The sequence below is a fragment of the Marmota marmota genome, unplaced genomic scaffold (assembly GCF_001458135.2).
Source record: "Marmota marmota marmota unplaced genomic scaffold, marMar, whole genome shotgun sequence".
In the NCBI taxonomy this organism is placed as follows: domain Eukaryota; kingdom Metazoa; phylum Chordata; class Mammalia; order Rodentia; family Sciuridae; genus Marmota; species Marmota marmota.
In genome coordinates, this window is record NW_026000057.1 from 35,060,654 (window position 1) to 35,083,083 (window position 22,430).

Sequence of the window (22,430 nt, forward strand, 5' to 3'; positions counted from 1 at the left end):
CAAAATAAATTATGGTATTTGGAGTGCAGTTTCCTTGTTGCTGTATTGTTGGCTCAAAATCCAGAAGAACTTCAATGTGATTTATAAGCTCCATGATGGGAGTTCCATTTATGTTTTACAAAGTATTTTCTCCAGAATTTAGCACAGTGTCTGGCACGTTATCAAGTCCACAATGGATATTTGGTGAACAGAGACAAGTATTCTTAGAGAATTCTCATTCTAGCAATTTAGTGGCATCGAAAAATAATAACAATGGGGGTTGGGACTGTGGCTCAATGGTAGAGCAATTGCCTGGCATGTGTGAGGCCCTGGGTTCCATCCTAAGCAGCACATAAAAAATAAAAAATAAAGGTTTTGTGTCCACCTACAACTAAGCAACTCAGACCCTGTCTCTAACTGAAATACAAAATAGGACTGAGGATGTGTCTCAGTGGTCAAGTGCCCCTGAGTTCAATCCCTAGTAACCGCCCCCACCAAAAAAGAAAAATAATAACAATGTATGCCATGCTAGTGAAATTAAGTGCAGATTGTTAGTTCTTTTAAGTGTTTCCCTGCAAATATAGGAGGCTTTCTGAAATCAGGTAAATTAATTTGTGAGTTTTAATATTTGTTATTGATAATAATATTCAGTCATGTAACCAGATAACAGAAGCCAATGGGCCTTCATTTATCTTCCATTCCTTTTTAAAAAAATTTTTTTCCATCTTCCACTCTTTAAAAAGTGATAGGAAGAGGAAAATAAGAATTAGGGTGAAAAAAAGTCTTACTCAAAGAACCATACTGACATATATTTTCTTATTTATTTATTTATTTGAATTCTAATTTGAATTGTAATGACATATATTCTCTTATTTATTTATTTGAATTCTAATTTGAATTGTAATTACACATATAGAGCACAATTTTTCATATCTCTGGTTGTATACAAAGTATAATCACACCATTCGTATCTTCATACATGTACTTAGGGTAATGTCCATCTCATTCCACCATCTTTTTTTACCTCCATGCCCCCTCCTTTGCCCTCCCTCTCCTTTGCCCTATCTAGAGTTCTTCTAATCCTCCCATGCTCCCCCTCCCAACCTCACTATGAATCAACCTCCTTGTATCAGAGAAAACATTCGGCATTTGTTTTTTGGGGGATTGGCTAACTTCACTTAGCATTATCTTCTCCAACACCATCCATTTACCTGAAAATGCCATGATTTTATTCTCTTCTGACATATATTTTTTTAATTCTTAAATACTATTCTGGTGCTACCCAGGTGCAACTGCTGAGCTACAGCTGCCTCTCTGTAAAGCATGCTGGTCCCTACTGCCCTTCGGTATCTGCCATTTTACCATGGACAGCACTGTTGGGACCTGGGATGGTGATGAAGGAAAAGCAGCAAATGGAGCTAGGGTAGACCTAAAGAAACAGACCACGCTGTTTCTTCCAGACTATTATATGCATTTTATATTCTTCTTTTTACTTGTTTTGGAAGTCTGTTTCCTAATCATCTCCCCAGGCTTATAATTCCCTTCATATGTCCGCTGTATGCACTTTACAGACAGACAAAACAAGATTTGGATGAATTTGGTAGGACAGCCTACTATTTCCTCATCTGTAAAATGAAGAATTTAAGCAAGATACTGTCTGAAGTTCACTGAACTTCAGACTTAGCTCTGTGTGTGTGTGTGTGACTATTTGCAGTATATCACAGACAATGAATAAGTATTTGTTACATTTCATTTTATAAGTGACCTTATTATTTTTATTCAGGGAGAAATAGTGTTCTATTCACATACCTTATGTTTATTAGAAACATTTCAAAACTATGAAGATGAATTCAAGGTTTCCTAACAGATTTTCTTTATATTTTCTACAGTATCTCTCAAAATGTGAAAATATGAGTGGCATTAAGACTTGAAAGCGATCCATTCTTTCACCTAACTTAAAAAGAAAATCTTTGAGGAGACAGTATTCAACAGAAGTGTTCCAACAGATGATATTTTTGGTAATGGAATTGATATGGGCAATTAACAGCTTTTTCTAAATTGGCCATGCTACTGATCTCTCCTTATGCAGTGATATTGCTTTTCTGACAGCAGAAAGCAAAATTTCTATAAACCAAACTTTAAGGAATAGAAAATATAAAAAAGAATCATCTTGTCTTACCTCTTAAGAATATATACTTTGTTCTTAAGAACCAGTCCACACCTACATACAATACAGAGAATAAAAAAGTTTACTTATCCTTTAAGAGGAAAACTGTGTATTAAATTATCACTTACAAAATAGTTGAGGATGAGGGGCAGTATATAGTAAAATTCTGGATCCTGCAAAATTGTTCTTCAGAAATGAAAGAAAAAGAAATAGTTTCTTAGGGAAGTATAGCTCAATAGTAGAGCACTTGCGTAGCATGTGTGATATCCTGGGTTCTATACATAGAACTGCAAAAACAACAAAAATATTCACAAGAAATTAAGGGAATTTGTTGTCAGTGAACTTACCTTGCAAAATGTCAAAGAAGTTCTTCACAGAGAAGCATATTTATGTAGGTTAACAACTTCTGTGTACAGGCAGTGAGAGTGGCACATGTGTGAAATCCCAGTGATTGAGGAGACTGAGGCAGAAGGATAACAAATTTGGGGCCAGCCTCCACAATTTGGTGAGACACTATCTCAAAATATAAAAAGTCTGGGGATGGTGCTAAATGGTAGAGCACCCCTGGGTTCTATCCTTTGTACCCAATCCCCAGGGGGAGGGAAAGGACAAAATTTTGATTTGCAAAAAAACACAGAAGATGAATAAATAAAGGTAACATGAAAACTTTTTAAAAATTATTTTTATTTTGTTTATGGTACTGGGGATTGAACCCTGTGGCGCTGTACCACTGAGCCACATCCCCAGACCTTTCTATATTTTTATTTTGAGGCAGGGTGTTGCTAAGTTGCCTGGCTGTTCTCAAACTTGTAGTCCTCCTGCCTTAACCTCCCAAGTAAGATGTGATGATTACATGTGTGCTCCACCATGCCACTTTTAAAAAATTCTTAATTGATCTAACAGGAAAGAGTTTGTTTGAAGTTATAATAGCAACAATGTATTTGTGTATATTTTTGTGTATTTTTGAATCAACTTACATATAATTATATCATCGTGATGATATAAAGGATGGGTTGGAGGAATTAAGAATATTTTATTATTATAAGGTACTTGCATGTCCTCAAAAGCTGTATAGTGTTACTTGAAAAAAAAAGATCTTTTATTATTTGAAAATGTATATTGCAAGCACAAGGATACCCACTCACAAAGTGAAAAAAAACAAATTGTTAAGAAAGGGGAGGAAAATAGAAAACACTCAGCTAACCCAATAAAAGACAAGTGGGGGTATAGTTTTATGGTGGAGTGCTTGCCTACCATGTGCAAGGCCTGGGGTTTAACTCTTCACACTGTCAATCAATAAACACAAGTGATAGAAAGTTGTGGAAGACAAAATAGAAACAGTAAACAAGGACAAAAATGAGAAAAAGTCTACTTTTGGTACATATAAATTGGTCTAATATATGTAAAAGGGATTGTTAGAGTTGTTTACAATGAACCTGCTTTAGATGAAAAGATACATTTATTAAAAACTAAATGGACAATGAAAGATATTATATGCTAACACTATACCAAAAAAATCTCTTTTAATTTCATATAGAGTAAACTTTAGAGCAAGTTATGAATAAAACATTTGCAACCTTCTCTCAGAAATGGCTAGATCCAGCAAGGAGAAAATCAGTAAGGGGACAGTTGAACTCAGTAACACAACCAATCACCTACCTATAATTCATATCTATAAACTATTTTATCCTATACCAATAGGTTACACATTAGTTTTATATCTATTTATTTACTTATTTATTCTGATTTGTTATGAATTGAAATGCATTCTGTTATTCATAGAAAGCACAATTTTTCATGTCTCTGGTTGCACACAAAGTAGAGTCCGCCATTTGTGTCTTCATACTTGCACTTAGGGTAATGATGTTCATCTCATTCCACCGTCTTTCCTACCCACAATCCCCCTCCTTTCCCCTCCCTCCCCTTTGCCCTATCTAAAGTTCCTCCATTCCTCTCATGCCCACCCATCCCCTCGCCATCCCTATTATGGATCAGCATCCTCATATCAGAGAGAACATTTGGCATTTGGTTTTTTGGGATTGGCTGATTGCACTTAGCATAATATTTTCCAACTCCACCCATTTACCTGCAAATGCCATTGATTTTTATTCTCTTTTAAAAGCTGAGTTAATATTCCATTGTGTTTATATACCACAGTTTGTTTATCCCTTAATCTACCGAAGGGGATCTAGGTTGGTTCCACAGTTGGACTATTGTGAATTGTGCTGCTATAAATATTGATGTGGCTGTGTCCCTGTAGTTTACTGTTTTTAAGTCCTTTGGGTATAGACCGAGGAGTGGGATAGCTGGGTCAAAAGGTGGTTCCATTTAAAGTTTTCCAAGGAATTTCAATAATGCTTTGCAGACTGGCGGCACCAATTTGCAGTCCCATAAGCAATGTATGAGTGATGCCCCACATCATTGCCAACACTTATTGTTGTTTGTATTCTTGATAGCTGCCATTCTGACTGGAGTGAGATGATATCTTAGTAGTTTTGATTTGAATTTCTCTAATTGCTAGAGATGTTGAACTTTTTTATATATTTGTTGATTGATTGTTATCTTCTGAGAAATGTCTGTTTAGTTCCTTGGTCCATTTATTGATTATTTTATTTATTTATTTTTTGGTGGTAAGATTTTTGAGTTCTTCATATATCCTAGGGATTTGTGCTCTATCTGATGTGCGTGTGGTAAAAATTTGCTCCCAAGCTATAGGCTCTCTCTTCACCTTACTGATTGTTTCTTTTGCTGAGAAGAAGCTTGTTAGTTTGAATCCATCCCATTTATTGATTCTTGATTTTATTTCTTGCATTATAGGATCTTATTAAGGAAGTTGAGGCCTAATCTGGAATGATGGAGATTCAGGCCTACTTTTACACATTAGTTTTAAAAGAACATAGAATATTCAACACATTCTGGGCTGTAACACACACAAATTTAAAAGAATCAAATAATATTTATCTTAGACCATAATGGAATTAAAGTAGAAATCAAGAATGAAAGATAGCAAGAAAATCCTCCAGACACTTGGAGATCAATCATGACTAAATGAAGAAATCCCAAGAAAAATTTTAAAATATGTGTATTAAGTGAAAGTGAGTACTCACTTGTTAAAATTTGTGGAATGCAGTGAGAGTATTGTTTGAGAAATTTTCAGCATCTAATGATATATTAGAAAAAAATCTGAAATCAGTAATCTAAGCTTTCACTTTAGGAAACAAGAAAAGAAAGAATAAAATTAACCCCAAGTAAGTAGAAGAAAAGAAATAATGAAAATTAAAGCCAAAGTATATGAAACTGAAAATTAAAAAAAAACAATAGAAAATAAAACAACAAAGTAATGCTGCTTTTCTGAAAAAAAATCAATATATCTGATAAACCTCTAGCCAGGTGCTATAGTTTGGATATAACTTATATGTCTCATAAGAATTTATGTATTAAAATTTAATCTTCAATATGAGGTATGAAGATGGTAGAAACTTAATCTTACTATGGTTTTCAAAGGATGGGCCCTCGAGAATTGATTAGGATTATATAAGATTATTAGGTTGGAGCCCCCATGATTGAATCCTGGTGGGTTTTGTAAAAGAAGAGGAAAGGAGACCCCCACATATATTCATGTGTTATTCCCTCTTTGTCCCCTTCCAACTCTGCTACAAGAATTCTGTCACCAGATGCAACTCCTCCACCTTGCACCTCCAGGACCATCAACCAAAATAAACATCTGTATAACCTACCCAGTCTGTTTGTTATTAGCAACAGAAAACATGCTGACTCAGGAAAACAGGGAGTATTCCAATTACTAATACCAGAAATAAAAGATGGAACATCACTACAGATCCCGTGGAACTTAAAAGGATGATCATATAAATACTATTAACAAATGTATGCCCACTTATTTTATGATGAAGATCATCTGGACCAATTTCCTGAAAGGCACAATCTGCTAGTACTCACTCCAGAAGAAATAGATAATCTGTATCTATTAAATAAACTGAATCAGTGATTAACAGCCTTTCAATACAGAAGGAACAGGCCCCAAGTGAGTTTACTGGTAAATTCTACTGAATATTTAAGGGAAAAGTTGTACCAATTCTTCACAATCTCTTTCAGAAGACAAAGACAAAAGAAATACTTTATAATTCCTTCTATGAAGTCAACAATACCCTAATTTGATATTGCCCTAATAATAAAACTAAAATCTTCACAAAAAGATAACTATAGTCCAATGCCTCTCATGATCATAAATACAAAAATTCTCATCAAATATTGGTAAATCAGATATAACAATGTATGAAAAGAATTAGTATGTTACAATCAAGTAGGATTTATTCCAGTTATATAAGTCTGGTTCAGTATTTCAAAAATCACATCAAGAAGCTTAAAAAAATCACATAATTACATCAATAGATGTAGAAAAAGTCTTTCACAAAACCTAATACCCATTCATAGTTTAAAAGCAAAAGTGAAAACAATCTTCTTAGCGAATTAGAAATAGAATGGAACTTTCTAAACTTTATAAAGACTATCTACAAGACACCTACCTAAAATCATAATGGTGAGAAACTACAAAAACCTAGAACTAGTAAGTGATCATAGCAAGGCTGCAGGATACAAAGTTAATACTCAAACTTTATCATTTTTCTATATACCAGCAATAAACCGGTGTAATTTGAAATTAAAAATACATTACCATTTACATTAGCACCCCAAAGATAATTTTCTAAAAGTCTAACCATTTATACAACACATATGTTTCATCAGAGTTTTGTGTTTTTTTCATATCAGAGAACTAACAAAGGGAGAGATATTCCATGTTCATTGCTAGGAACAGTCAATATTGTCAAGATGTCAATTGTTTTCAACTTACTGTAACCACAGTAAATATCACAGCAACTTATTTGGGGGTATCAACAAAGTAATTATAAAGTGTATATGGAGAGGCAAAATTCCCAGAATAGCCAACTCAGTTTTGAAGAACAATGGTATTGAATTGACATTACCCAATCTAAAGACTTACTGTAAAACTGGTAAACATGACAATGGCTAAAGAATAGAAAAATACTCCAATGGAACAGAATACAAAGCTCAAGAAAACCTACATAAATATAATCAACTGATGTTTCACAAAGGAGCAAAGGCAATAAAATGGAACAAAAAAAGTCTTTTCAAAAATGATGCTGAAACAACTGAATATCCGTGTGGAGAAAAACAAAACCAAGTCAGAATCTAGACATAGACCTAACATACTTCACAAAAATTAACACAAAATGGATCATAAGTCTAAATGTAAAGTGCAACAGTAAAAAAACTCTTATTATAGGAGTTTTATTCTGTTGAGAAAATCTAGATGAATTTGGCTTGGCAGTAAATGATAATGATATGTCAATAGCTATATATTGACATGTCGGTTGTAACTAATGCACCACTCTTGGTGTGGTGTGTTGATAGTTTGGTGTGGGGGGACAGGACATATATGAGAACTCTCTGAACTTTCTGCTCAGTTTTACAGTGAACCAAGAAATAAAGTTTATTATAATAGAAAAAATAGGCAATCTGAAAAGTTGATTTATGAAAAGGAAGTAGGTAATAAAAATATATCCTCAATTTATAGGTTGTTATACTGTTTCAATTCAGGTTTTCTATATGTCCTCTGTTTCCCAATTTGAAGTTAAGGAAAATGACCTAGTTTTCTTCCTCATTGACCCATACGATTATTCACAAAAATAATTAACACCAATATTTCATTAAAAGACATGTATTGGAGGCAATAAGGGATTTACAGGAGACGGTCACTGGGCACAATTCAGGTGCCCTTCTTTGGTCTGGGGAGATAGCTCAGTGGTAGAGTGCCTTTATGTTATATCAGTGGACAAGGCCCTCAGTTTGATCCCCAGCACTACAAACAAAGCAGAATGAACAAACAGACCCACTCAAACAGTTGCTTTCAGCCAATGCCCATAATATTTCAGAGGCTACAAGTCAAATTTATATGTCTAAAAAACTCTTCGTTTTGTCATAGAATATTTAAGTGAAAGTCTTTTTTTGATTTCTTTTTTTTTGTGGGGGGGTGGGCAGTAACCAGGGGTTGAACTCAGGGACACTTAATCACTGAGCCACATCCCAGCCCTATTTTGTATTTTATTTAGAGATAAGGTCTCACTGAGTTGCTTAGCAACTCATGTTTGCTGAGGCTGGCTTTGAATTCATGATCCTCCTGCCTCAGCCTCCCAAACCACTGGGATTACAGGCATGCGCCACTGCAGTGGCATCTTGTTTGATTTTTGTGTGAGGATTTCCCTCCTTATGTTACCTTTTAAAAAAAGATGGTATATAACCTCTTCATTTGGGAAGTAAGTGCTTTTAATAGAAGGTTGTTGGGAGTCAGCTGTTACACTTAGATGATTTATGTCACCTCTGACCTGCTTTCTGATAATGCATGACTTCATTCATGGCAGTGGAGGTGACTGGTGTCCCCTGACCTGGCATAAACCTAGAGTGTTAATTTATGTCAGTGGCACTTGTTGAAGGGAAGATTGACATCCCACTGGAAAACTGTCTGCAGTGAAGTCCTGTAGAGCAGCTGCATTCCTAGTGAGACATTATTGCATTTATCCCTCTCTGAGGTTTCTTTGGTATTTGTTATCTTTCCTAAGAGGAAGAAGATTTTTCTAATATGCAGATTATCTGGTTTTTAATAGCTGTTGAGTCAAATTAAGGTGTTTATACCCATAGTTGTTCATTTGTTTGCTTCCTTTCTCTTATTTGTTCATTCTTGGAGGCATTGTTATGCCTTTCTGACCAGCCCACAGTAGGTCTGCCTTAGAAATGACACTTTCACATCTCAGAGTGTAAGGTGTTAGATGCTCCAGTCTTCAATTAGTTCCCATCCAAAGTCAATGATGGAGATTCTCAGTTTGGATTGTCAAGGCCTGTGATCCTGAGTCCACTCAACACTGGCCTTATCCAGACCAGCTTCTCTGAAGGCAGTCAGTGACTTCTTTTTTTCCAAACTTTACTTTGCTCAGTAAGACTTAAAAATGGTGATTTTATTATTTTATGATCTAAAAATACTTCTCCACATTCCATTATTTCAGTCATTAAAACAGGAGAAAAATATAAATTGTCATACCTCTTCTCTGCTCTCTTATACATGTATAAAATATATGTAGACTTGTTCTGTAATTATTAAGCTCTTCTCAATAATAATAAGAGATTCTTACCCGGGCGCAGTGGCGCATACCCGTAATTCCAGCGGCTAGGGAAGTTGAGACTGTAGCATCTTGAGTTCAAAGCCAGCCTCACCAAGGCGAAGTGCTAAACAACTCAGTGAGACCCTGTCTCTAAATAAAACACAAAAAAGGGCTGGGATATGGCTCAGTGGTTGAGTGCCCTGAGTTCAATCCCCAGACCAAAAAAAAAAAAAAAAAAGTTTAATTATTTACTTCAGAACTTATTTTGTGTATTCTAGAATCTCTTGACACTTTAATTCTTTCAAAAATATAAATATCTCTACTGTTTCCTTCTGTCATCACAAATAGTATTTCACATTCTAATCAATGTTTCCTTCTTTATAACTTGGTTTCTCACATTTATTCCTCCAGGTTGAACTTGCTTTCCCTAGCCTCCTTTCTAGCTTAGTCTCCTTTCCTTGTTTGCCTATATCAAAGCCAGCTTAAAATAAAGCCCCCAGTTCCAGAAGTCATCATCATTATGCTCATCTGTATTTCTCCTTAGAACATTTTAAAGTTCTTACTAAGGTTTCCAGTTTTCAGTTCCTTTTACTAAGCTATGATCTCTGTACTCTTTGGCCATGTTTTTGTTGTTTTTTTGAGGTTGTGCATGCATGTGTGTACATATCTGTAGGGCAATGAGTTGTAAACTCTCAAATCAGTCACAGTTAATAGACTCTAAGAAAGTTTCCTTCTCCTGGGAATTTCTTGATGCTTTTTTCTTTGCCATGTGATGAAGAATATGTGTCAAAGCTCCACCACACAGAGAGTGTGTTTCTATTTACTTGCACTCTTTCATTTTAGAAGAGCTGGTGGTAGACAACCATTTCTTATTTTGGTTTCTACAACATAGAGGTTGCTAGGTGACTTTAATCCCTTTCAACAAAGGACAATCAACAACGACAAATTCCTGCTCTCTTAAGATTTAGATATACTACTTAAAAGATCTAGCAAATAAAATAATAATTTAATACATTTTTTTAAAAAAGCATGGCTCTGTGTAGACCATCCTACATCTGTAACAGTTCATCTTTTTTTTTTTTTTTACTTTATGGTGTTCTGTCTTGAAAATTCATAAGAAATTAGTTTGTAAGTAGCAATAGTTGTACCATTTTTCCAGGAAATTTTAAGACACAAAAGTCCAGTTCAATATGATAATAATTACTTTTATGAAAAATATTTTGTAAATTTGTTAAAAAGTATTTATTTGGACTTCTCAATCATTTATATGATTTTCAAACCCTAAGTGTAATTCAACTTATAATTTTTATATTATATGTCTTCTTTACTTAGAAATATATTTAAATTCTATTATCTTGGCCACTACTTGAAAGTTTAACTTTATACTCTCATTTTTTATAAAAGTTTAATACTGTAAATAAACTTTTCTTTAATTTTGAAGGTGTTAAAACTATTTTTTCTTTAAATTTTCCTCCATCAGTTTTCTTTCCTCATGTTGCTCTCTAGCTACTACCAAAGTCAATAGTTACATTTTTTTTCCCCAACAAGTGGTAGATTTAACGTGCAACAGTTGCTTAATGCCTTTTTTAATCTTTGATTTAAGAATCCTGCAAAATACCAGAGCTGATATGTAGCAGGTGCACAAGAGAGTGGCTATGCTGAGAGTCCCTGAAGTATTTCCAAGGTAGCTGGTAATTTCAGCTGCCCTAAGCCACTATGCTCCCTTCCCAGGCTTCCCTCAACCTCACCACGTCCCGCAACTAGAATTACCTATGGCCTGTAGCTGCTTCTAGAGCCCTCTTCTAGCATTAGGACCCAGGCTTTGACATGCCAGCCATTAATTATTTTGGTTACCACTCATGTATAGCAAAAGAGACACCATTTATTTGTCTTAACTTGATGATTACTTAACTGCTTTGAAGAATATCTTATAATAGAAGTATTTTATGACACTTCCACTTCGCATTTAAAAATCCAGGTAAATACAGCCCCTGAGTTTTCTTACATATTCTGAGTTCTTTTTCCTTTCCCTTTCACTGGAAATGCAACTTGGTGAAATTTGCTCATTTAAATTTTTAGAATGAAAACTTTGAAGCTGTGTGTGGTGGTATATGCCTGTAATCCCAGCAGCTCAGGAGGCTGAGGAAGGAGGAAGTTTGAGGCCATGTTGCAAGTTTGAGGCCAGCCTCAGCAATTTAGGGAGGTCCTAAGCCAAAATAAAAAATAAAAAGGGCTGGAGGTGTTGCTCATCTGTTAGGTATCCCAGGCTTAATCACTGATACCAAAGAAAGAAAGAAAGAAAACTTTGTCAGTATTGTTTCTGAAGTAATGCTATTGGGGAAAAAAAGTAACAAATTTCAGCAGTTTTATAGTATAAAAATTTTTATTTTATATATAGTTTTCCATCTCATCAAGTATTAAGTTTTCAGATTGATCCTTTAATATTTGTATTGATGATATTAATGTAACAGCTTCAAATCTTATAGGTCATAAGACTTACAGCATCCTTAGTAGAAGATATTCTTTGGGTTCTGAATCATTTATAACATAATGATTTAAAAATTTATTCTTGGGTTGGGGATGTAGCTCTGTATTAGAATGCTAACCTAGTGTGCATGAGGTCCTGGGTTCAATCCTCACTACCACAAAATATAAGTAAGTGAATAAATAAATAAGTAATTTATTCTTTTACTTCCTATCTGTCTTGAAGAAATTGGAAAGTAGGATTAATATAAGCCTAATAACTTTCTCAAAAAAATAGAAAAAAATGAGCCGTTTTTTTAAATATCTAGGTTAATGGTGTAGATTTGAAACAGTTCATAAAAGGCACTTAGGGTCTACTTATTGATTCTTAATATATGGCTATTATGAATGCATGCAGTTAGTAATTCAGTCTAATTAAACTGTGGCAGCAGACTCATTACTCTCAAGAATTCAGTACATTACTTTACAATATGAAAGTATCAAATATAAAGGAATATATGTGTTGTGAAATTTCTTTGGACTCAATAATGAACATTGTGACTGTCAGTTACAGTTACACGTTACAGTTTAGTGAGTATTCTTTGTAAAGTTTTACTGTGTAAGTGTGTATAAATTGGCATGATTCTATCAATAGGATGTTGCTCATGTTTTTGTTCCTTATCAATTTGTGCAGTGATCTTTTTCTTAAATATGTATTTGTTCCATCTGTATCAAATTGGACAGTAGAGTTAGAACAAAGAAAACAGAACTCAACCCTCTATAGACTTCTCTAGTCCTCAGTTTCCTTAAATGATCAGCCCAAGGTCATAAGATTAAGAATGATTAGAGTGAAACTTATTAACTTATCTTTTGGTATTTCTTCTACAGTCTATATTCTTGGTTTGCTTATGAGTTATGGGAACAGGGGAGAGAAGGTGTCCTAAGAGTCAACTCACAACCTAGTTCCCAGTAGAATTTGTGTCCTGTGGTCAGTGATACAAAGACAAACACCGATACCTAAAAAGAAAAAAAAAAAAAGGTCTTTAAATGAAGAAAAATGAACTATGACAGTTGAAATATTTAAATTCATTGAAGCCCTCTTTTTACCCTTTTACATCCCTTTAAAACTTTATTCTACTTTTACTACATAGTATTTCTATTAGGAGACAATTCTGTTGTAGGAATTACATATTCTATTTTAGTGAAGTAAATCATATTATTCACTGACTTTTCAGAATTAAGATTTTGGTGCCAGGCGCCCCACCTGTAATCGTATCCACTTGGGTAGCTGAGGCAGGATGATCTAAAGTATGAGTCCAAGTTTGGGCAACTTAGCAAGACTTTATCTCAATCTTAATTAATTAATTAATTTTTAAAGGGTTTGGAAATGTAGCTTGGTGGCTGATCACTTGCCTTGCATGTGCGAGGCCCATGGATTCAAATCCCATTACTGGGGGAAAAAAAAAGATTTTGGGCATACCTTATGTTGTTCCAGTCTCTGACCAAAGAGTTAAAGTATTAACAAGTGTTGGAGTATCATAGAAATTGTGTCTCAGGTGCAGGAATTTATACAGACTTTTTATGTTTGGTTTTTTTATATAGTGTCACAGTGTCTTCCTTTAAGGTGGGCTTTCCATCTTGGATTTAAAAAATACCTATTTTTTTACCTCTTTCCTCATAATTTTTGTTTGTTTCTGGAAATTGTATATCTTAATTTATAATTCTCACACAGTGCCAACTGAATTTATACATGTACCTTTTACATTCTTGAGTTCTCAAAAAATCTATGTGCATTGTAAATACTGTGCTAAATAGTTTATAACTACTGATAATTATTTTAAATTTGTTTGCTGATTTTAGGTCTGCAAAGACTGACAACTAGAAATAAGCTTGCTAGGTTTTATTTCTGGAATTTATTCTGCAAATGCTTCCTGAATTCTTGCTTGAGAGTTACCACTTTTTGTATGTTGGAACTGAGAGTATAAATGGTCTTTCTTTAACTTTCTTCTTAGAGCTTTAACTGCTAAGTAGTAATTTTATTTTATGTTGTGATTTTTAAAGTATTAATAGGAGCCAAGTTGCTGACATGCTGAAATAGTTTGTCCCTTGGGCACTGGACAGTTGGGATAATTTACTTGGAGAAAGAGAGAAAGTAAGGGGAGAAACATTTTGTGGATATAACCCGCTGAGGTCAGTAACCCTGCTGCTCAGTGCAGTCTGGTCTGACCCCATTTAGACCTAGAGGAAAACTGCGTTGGGCAGAGAAGCAGCCGAGGCAGCATTTCAACAGGAAGGAAACATCTTTTGCTGAGAAGCTTCGAAGACACTTGCAAGACGGGCATGCTAATAGCACAGAAGAAAAAGGAAGGACTAGATCCAGCATGATAAACATGGCTTCCTGTTGGTAACAGAAGTACTTGATGACATTTGATCAGTGATGGATCCATTTATTGAAAAAGAATGCATTTAGTGTCCAAAAAAAAAAAAAAAAGATTCTTCTACAAGATGTGCATAGCTTGTATAGATGTGTATGTGTTTGTAGTTTGAGTGACTTGTTTTTGAGATTTTGTTGTTGTTTTGAAAGAAAAGTCTGCTTCTAGGGTTTGAAATATAGAATAACTTATCTTTCGCCAAAATGTAATGTTTTCTTCCTTGTGTCTCCTGTAAACTTATGGAAGCGTGGGGGGTAGGGGGGCAGGCTCTGGAGGCCCTGGCACCTGTGAAGCGTGTGCTGATGCACACAACTGATAGTACACTAAAGATCAAGTGACTCAGAATGCTTTCTGTAAATCTTAACTATTTTTTTTTAAATCTACATTCTAGAAAATATTGCAGACGTAGATATTTCCTTTGAAAATATAGTGAATACTTAATACAGATGAAATCAGAATAGGTTTCTGTCTCAGAAAACACACACGAGCTGTATTATCCTCAGAAAGATGACAACTTTTATAAAGTTTATTTCATTCAATTAAAACTATAGATGTGTGAGGGGGTGAGAACATTTAAAGGTGCCCACAGGCTGTCGCTGTTGGAGTCCTCCCCCAAATCCCCAGGCCTCTTACCTTAACACTCTTCAGCATTTACTCTCATGTTTTTTCTGTTGGACTAAGTGATGAGTTAGTTGTTTCTTTGTTTTAACTTGCAGTATGTTCGGTCAGAGGGGAAACTTATTGTATAAGCTGGCTGACGATGTTTTGCATTTTCTCCTACAATGCTCACCTCAGGATCCTAAGTAGTATCATTAAGCTTGTCTGTCAAAACAAGCGCCCAAACATCTGAGTTATCACTGTGGCTTTTTTTTTTTTTTTTCTTGGAATGGTGTCATTTTGGAATCTTTCCAGAGCTGAGCAAAACCAGGATCATCAGTCATTGAGAAAGTGTGTTCTCATAGAGACTCTTCTATTTGTTCGGAATGGCTTCTTTTTTACTAAAAGGGCCGTTTGGGGCCCAGAAAACTGAAACTTCATCTTCTCCTTGATAGTTTGCCAGCATGAATTCCAGCCAACCAGATAACAGTGTATCGTATCGTGGCTTTCTAGGACTCCTCATCTCGTAGCAGCCCTTGGAGGGCAAGTTCACTGAGCCTGCTTGGCGCACTCAAGAGAGCCAAAGGTGCTACCATCCTGCAGAATAGATAAACAATGTGTTACCAACGGAAGAGAGTGATAGCTGAAGTTCTGACACTATTTAAGTATTCTTTTACCATTTAAACAAACAAACAAAGCCAGGAAGGCAAAAGTTTCTTTGCCAGTTTTTGGTTCATAAATTACTAAAATCAGTCATAGGCATCTTCAGTACATATATATAGGCAGTGACCTCTTGCAGTTTTACCACTGTGTCCTTGAACCTTTCTTTAAAAAAAAAAAAGTGATGTTTGGGTGCAGTGATGTACTCTTGTAATCCCAGTGATCCAAGCGTCTAAGGCAGGAGGATTCCAAGTTCAAGATCAGCCATACCAGTGTAGTAAGGCCCTAAGCAACTTAGTGAGACCCTGTCTCAAAATAACAAATAAAAAGGGCTGGGGGCTTAGATGGGTGGTAAAGTGGCCCTGGGTTCAATTCCGAGTACCAAAAAAAGGAAATATTTGTCTCCAAACCAGACTTCCTGAACTTCACCTGCCTAATGATTATTTATTTGGCATACACAGATTTCCTCTAAAGTACTGTATCAAGGACTTATCTTTTCATTTCAAATTACTTTCTGGAATTATCTATTTCTCTGACTCTTCTCACTTTACACATGAACTCCTGCAGTAAGCCAATATCTTGACCTAAGTCTTCTACCAGTTCTTACTACTAGAATGGGTACCACTAAGAAGTCATCCAGTGACAAGTGTTGGCCAGGATGTGAAAAAATTGGTACATTGCTGTGAGAATGTTCAGTGATGCAGCTAATGTGCAGCTTAGCAATTCCTCAAAAGTCTAACCCAGAATCACCATATGACCCAGCACTTCCTCTCCTAAGAATTTCACTCCTCAGAGAATTGAAAACATGCCCACGCAGAGTCATAAATGATGTACCCATGTTCATTGCAACATTATTCACAGTGGCCAAAAGGTAGAAGGAACCCAAGTGTCCATCCATGGATGGATGGATAAACAACATGTGGCACACATACCCACAATGGCCTGCCTGTTAGTCCTTCTTAAAAAGGAAGGACATTCTGATACATGCACAACATGGATGAATTGTAAAGACTTTGTGCCGCGTGAAATAACCTGGACACAAAAGGACAAATTTTATGGTTCCTTTTATATGATGCACCTAGGACAGTCACATTCATAGAAATAGAAAGCAGTATGGAGAAAAATGGGTAATGGAACCACCATTTGATCCAGCTATCCTACTCCTTGGTTTATACCCAAAGGACTTAAAATTGGCATACTACGGTAATACAGCCATGTCAATGTTTACAGCAGTTCCAAGTCACAATAGCTAAATTATGGAACCAACCTAGGTGTCCTTCAATAGATACACAATGGAATATTACTCAGCTTTAAAGAAGAATGAAATTATGGCATTTGCCAGTAAATGGATGGAGTTGGAGAATGTCATGCTAAATGAAATAAACCAATTCCAAAAAAACCAAAGGCTGAATATTTTCTCTAATGTGGATGCTAATTCACAATAAGGCATTACCTTAGATTAGATAAAGGGAAGTGAAGGGAGGTGAGGGGAGGGGATGTTGAAATAGGAAGGATAGGAGTACGAAAAAGACATTATTACATTATGCATATATGTGACTCTATGACCAATATGATTCTACAACATGTACACTCAGAAAAATGAGAAATTATATCCCATCTATGTATGATATATCAAAGTGCATAAATGTATTCTATATCATGTATAAATAATTAAAACAAATTTAAAAATTACTAAAAAGAAGGTAGAGTGGTTGCTAGAGCTGGGAGAGGGGAGAATGGTGAGTTTTTGCTTAGTAGGTACAGAGTTTCTGTTTGGGAAGATGAAAAAGTTCTCTGTGGATGTTGATGAGGGTTGCTCAAGTGTGTCCTCAATGACACAAAAATCTATACTTACATGTGGCTAGAATGGCAAGTATTATATTACATATATTTATCACAATAAAAGAAATCCCTTGGAAATGAATGTTAATATATGTTAATAAATGTATTAAATGAATGTTAATATTTGTAATATTAAAAAACAAAAATAACTCCAATGTATCTCATTAGTAGACAAAGAAAATCTGGTATATCTATGGGTGAAATTTTACTCAGCCATAAAAAGAAACAGAGTACAACATGCTTGAACCTTCAGAAACATATCAAGGGAAAGAAACCAGACTCAAAGGTCAAATTTTACATAATTTCATTTGTGTAAAATATACAGAATAGGCCAATCCATAGATACAAAGTGGATTTAGTGGTCACCAAGAGCCATGGGAGGGTTGAATGAGAACTGACTCCTAGAGGGTATTGGATGTGTTTGGGGGGGGGGGGATGAAAACAATCTACAATTCCGTAGTCATGATAGGCAGTAGTGGCCCAACTTTGAAAATACTAAAATCCACTAACATTCTATGCTTTGAATGGGTGGACTCTATGGTATGTGAATTATATCTCAGAAAAACTAAATCTTGACTTTTATGATGCCATACTTCTGAAGAAATACTATATCCCAGACTGAGCTTATTATTTCTTAACTCTGTGACTTTGAGAACAAGTTGATCCCTCCTTTTCTATGCTATAAAATGGAAATAATAATAATAACTACCTTGCCAGGTTTTTTGAGAATGTTAAATGAAATAACTTGTAGTACATTTAGCATAGTAGCTGGCATTCTCTAAGAACCCAGTAATTTATGGAAAACCTCCAGAACCTGAACTTGAACATCTTCTAATACTATTCTGGATACTATTTCAGGATATTCAAATACTATTTACAGATATTCAGGAAAATGGCTCAACTCCATTAGCCATTTTACTAAACTGTTTAGATTTTATTTTATTTATCTGTATCCCCAAATATTTCTAATGCACCTTTAGAGAAATCCTTCAAAGTGAGCTTTTTCATCTCCCTCCATTTATCCCTGCAGCTGTATTTTTGCCTGAAAACAGTTCTCTCTTCCCATTCCTCTCTCTCTCTCTCCTCTGACTTTCACCCTGCTCTTAGACTTAGTGGACTTCTCTCATGTTTTAAACTTTCTCCCTTATTCCAGTGCATAGTCATCTCTGCTTTTTATAGCACCCAAGGTTTTTACTATATCTTTGACCAATGAAGTCTTACTTAGGTTATGTTTTTTTTAATTTAACCATAATTGTATTTTGCCTGACATCATGCATTATAATTGTAAATACAGCTGCTGAACTATACAGAATCTATGAGAGTCAATCAGGGTGTGTGCTTTAAGAACATTTGAGTTATTTCTTAATATTGGACAATTAGCACTACTGTGACTATCAATACTCTTAACAAATAACTATATCACTCAGATTCTTTCCTATCATTTCAATGACACATTATTTTATTTTTACTGGTTGCTTTGATGATTATAATTTCCATCTTAACATTTTAATTAGAGTCAGTATCATATGAGTTTACTTAATAAAAAATATAAAAGCTTACCACAGATTGTTTACTTAGGTTATGCTTTTAAAGTCTCTATCTTCTTGAGTGATCTCTTAAAAATTATGTGTCTCCCACTAAATTAAAGTGTTTGAGCATAGGACCCACATGTTCTTACGCTATACCTATTCCAGAGCATGTAGTGCATTGCCTTAACATGGTATAAACTGGATACGTATTTACCATTTATGAGTTAAATTCATCCTACATAAAGATCCTCTAGGTACAAGGGTGAAAACTAATGATTCTCAATCCTGGCTTCACCATAGAATTACCTGTGAGTAGCTTACATCTTACCCAGTAGATCAGAATCTCTGAGCATAAGGGCTCAGCTTCACACCCAAATGATATTCTTAGTAGCCCAGGCTAAGAAACATTGGATTCAACAGATCATAATTTAAACCACTGGTTCCCAAGCCTAATGGATTATTGCAGTCAAGACGTGGAGACCACATGTGCTTTGGGCACTGCACAATGCTCTCTACACGTTAGGGAATACTATTCTTGGTGCTTTTGAGGGCATTATTGCTTGAGAAAGATCCTCTAACCCTAAATATTGTAACAGCCAACCATGTGATGGAAACCTCCACATATAGGATTCTAAAACCCCTAACACTCATGTAGTATTTTAAATAACAGATGTATATGACTTAATTCATTTTGCAGACTTAAAAACTTTCAAACTCTTGTCTTTTCTAGGCTGGCAAACATTCAGCAGCAGACCCTCTCAAGATTATCTACTTGCCCTTGCTCCTGTTGAGTTGCCACATGTGGAAGCAGGAGATGGGCTCAGCAGCAGCCAACAGGACATGATCCAGGAGGAGCAGTGAGGGATCGAACTGCTGGTATGACAATGGGGACAGTTGGTGCTTGGTTTGAAAATATAGTTTTTTGTTTGTTTGTTTGTTACTTCATACCAGGATTAAACCCAGAGGCGCTTTACCACTGAGCCACATTCCCAGGCCTTATTTATGTAATGAAGATGGGTCTTACTAAATTGTTCAGGCTGGCCTTGAACTTGTGATCCTCCTGACTCAGCCTCCCACATTGCTGGGATTACAGGCATGTGCCACCATGCCTAGCTCCAACCATCTGTTCTAAGTTACCCTCTCAAATACCTTCATTATCTGTGCTTAGGACACATGGGATAGATTTTAAGATCAAGGAGTTGGCTAACCTTGTGTGCTGACCTCTATATATGTCTGTATTTTCCTGCATTAAAGGAAGCTTTTTTTTCCCCCCATCAGATTCATGATACCTCAGAATTTTTTAAAAAGAAGTAATCACTCAAATGTAACTATAAGCATGGAGAATTGTTATATCTGTAATCACTTGTTACATTATTTCTCTCCTTTTTAAATCTACATGTGGCCACGTTGTCTCAAACTTCTTAAGGACCAAATAAGTGGCATTTGTATTTATTTGCTGGTCTGACCAGCAAGCACATACTGAGTCTAAGCAGCCAGTTCTCGTAACAACATGGCAGAGAACTAAAGTGTAGAATGATAGATTTCAGGAGAGTCTTTGTGATTCTTCCCGAGAATTTCTGGAAATACATGACAGTGAGAGAAGAAAACACCAGACACTTTTTTTCATCTGGGTCTTAAAATTGACCCAAAGAGCAGTTTGCTCTGAATACCACTGAACTGCGAATGAGTATATCAAGCTATGTGTTCTTTATCAAATCCTTTTCACTTATGTGCATGCATAGAAGTAAGGAACAAATGTGATTTTTTTCCAAAATATTTAAGATGAAAACTAGCTTGAAACCTACTCTATCTTTGCCTGTAGAGAAGCCAGTTAAAATGATAGGGGCATTATAGGAAGAAATTAGAGGTTAGGTAGAAAAAAGAAAGTATTAGGCATTTTTTTTTCCTTTTGTAATTCTTTCAGCTGTTAATTCAGCTTCAGTTTCACTGAATCTTGTTTATGCATTGAGCATAACAAATCTTCTAAAAAGCTATGTGGCTGTAATCTCTGCCTTCATCCCAGCCGCCTGAAGATATAAGTATCCACTCTGACACTTGATACTTCTTAGAGACTGACCTGGTGTTGAGAAATCCTTTCCAGTTTGTCCTCATTTCAACTCCCATGATTCCTGGATGTTGCCATTTTCATAGGGCAAGTGCATCTGCCTAGATTACCTCTCTACTCTGGGAATTTTAAGTCATTGTGAGGGAAAGAGAACTCAGCACAGTAGTGACTCTCAGAATGAAAATTTTCCCCTTGCATGTTAATATTTTTAGAGTAATAATTGTCACTGAAAATAGACTTCCTCTTTCCCCTCTCATGCTGGAAAATTTTAGGTAATCGTGAATAAAGCATTCTTTACCTTTCCCCTCCTCCTTTAATGATTGCTTTTCTTCACACTGTGGGTAAGGACTGTGGCTACTCATTCTGTTCTTGTCCTTTACATGAGAACTGAGATGGAATTTTTATCTCTTTAGTGAAATCATAGCATTAGTCAGAAGATTTTTTTTTCTACTTGGAGGTGAAGGGTGGGTAAGGAAGGAAGTGTATAAGTTCATGGAAAAATGTAAGATAAATTGCTAATAAGAAATTAAAATAATTCACTGCTTGGGGAAAAGCTTTTATAAGTAGCTTTCTGAAGAGTTCTTGTCCCACATCCCCCAACATCTTATTTTACTTCTAGTTTATACAGTTAGATTAGCTTAGCTAAGGACTTTTTTCGGTAGTAAATAGGACTGAGACATTTATTTTTAGTACATTTATTAGGGGTGTGTTCTTGGGAAAATTATTTAACTTCTTTTAAGACTTGCTTTATTTGGCAGTGAGGAAAGTAAGTAATAATAAGTAATAATGAAAGGATTGCTATGTGGATAATATGTATAAGGCCTGGCACATCTAAAGTCCTTTATTTTATAATAGTACTTGTTTTATTACTTATTAGTATTCTTAATGTTTCTTTCACTTTTTATTTTATTTTATTTTTTATCATTTTTAATTTATTTTTTGTATTGCTGGGATCAAACCCAGAGTCTCATGCATTATAGGCAAATTCTCTACCATGTAGCTACACCCTCAGCCCTCTTTCAGTTTTAAAAATATAAATTCATTTGAAACTATTTCTTTATATATATATATATAATTTTTTTTTTACCTATCAAATACTAGGAACTAGGAATGTATTAATGAGCAAAATAGACAAAAATCTGTTCTTGTTGAATTTAGAATCTGGAGTAGGAGACAAACAAAATCAAGATAAATAAGTAATATGCACTTTATGCTAAATACCAAGAAGTACTAAACAAATATAAATGAGAAAGCAGGGTATTATGGTACATGCCTGAAGTCCCAGATAAGCAGGAAGCTGAGGCAGGAGAATCAAGAATTTGGGTCCAAGAGTTCAGAGTCAGCTTGGAAAACATGTCCAGACCCCATCTGTTTTTTTTTGTTTGTTTGTTTGTTTTGTTTAAAAAAAAAAAAAAAAAGGAAGAGGAGAAAAAAAGAAATTGCATAGCATTGAAGTAGTAATTGGGAATACAGTAGTTGAGAATGTTCAAAGGAAGATTATAC

At 35.2% G+C, this 22,430-nt stretch overlaps 1 protein-coding gene across 2 annotated transcripts in view; it reads left to right on the plus strand.

Annotated features, from left to right (window-relative positions):
* Tet2 (tet methylcytosine dioxygenase 2) overlaps positions 1–22,430 on the plus strand; it is a 127,707-nt gene that overhangs the window by 22,008 nt on the left and 83,269 nt on the right. For both annotated transcript variants that reach the window (XM_048813684.1, XM_015484613.2), the window contains exon 2: positions 19,593–19,738. The gene's annotated coding sequence lies outside the window, so the exon portion shown is untranslated. The remainder of the gene's footprint in view (positions 1–19,592; positions 19,739–22,430) is intronic.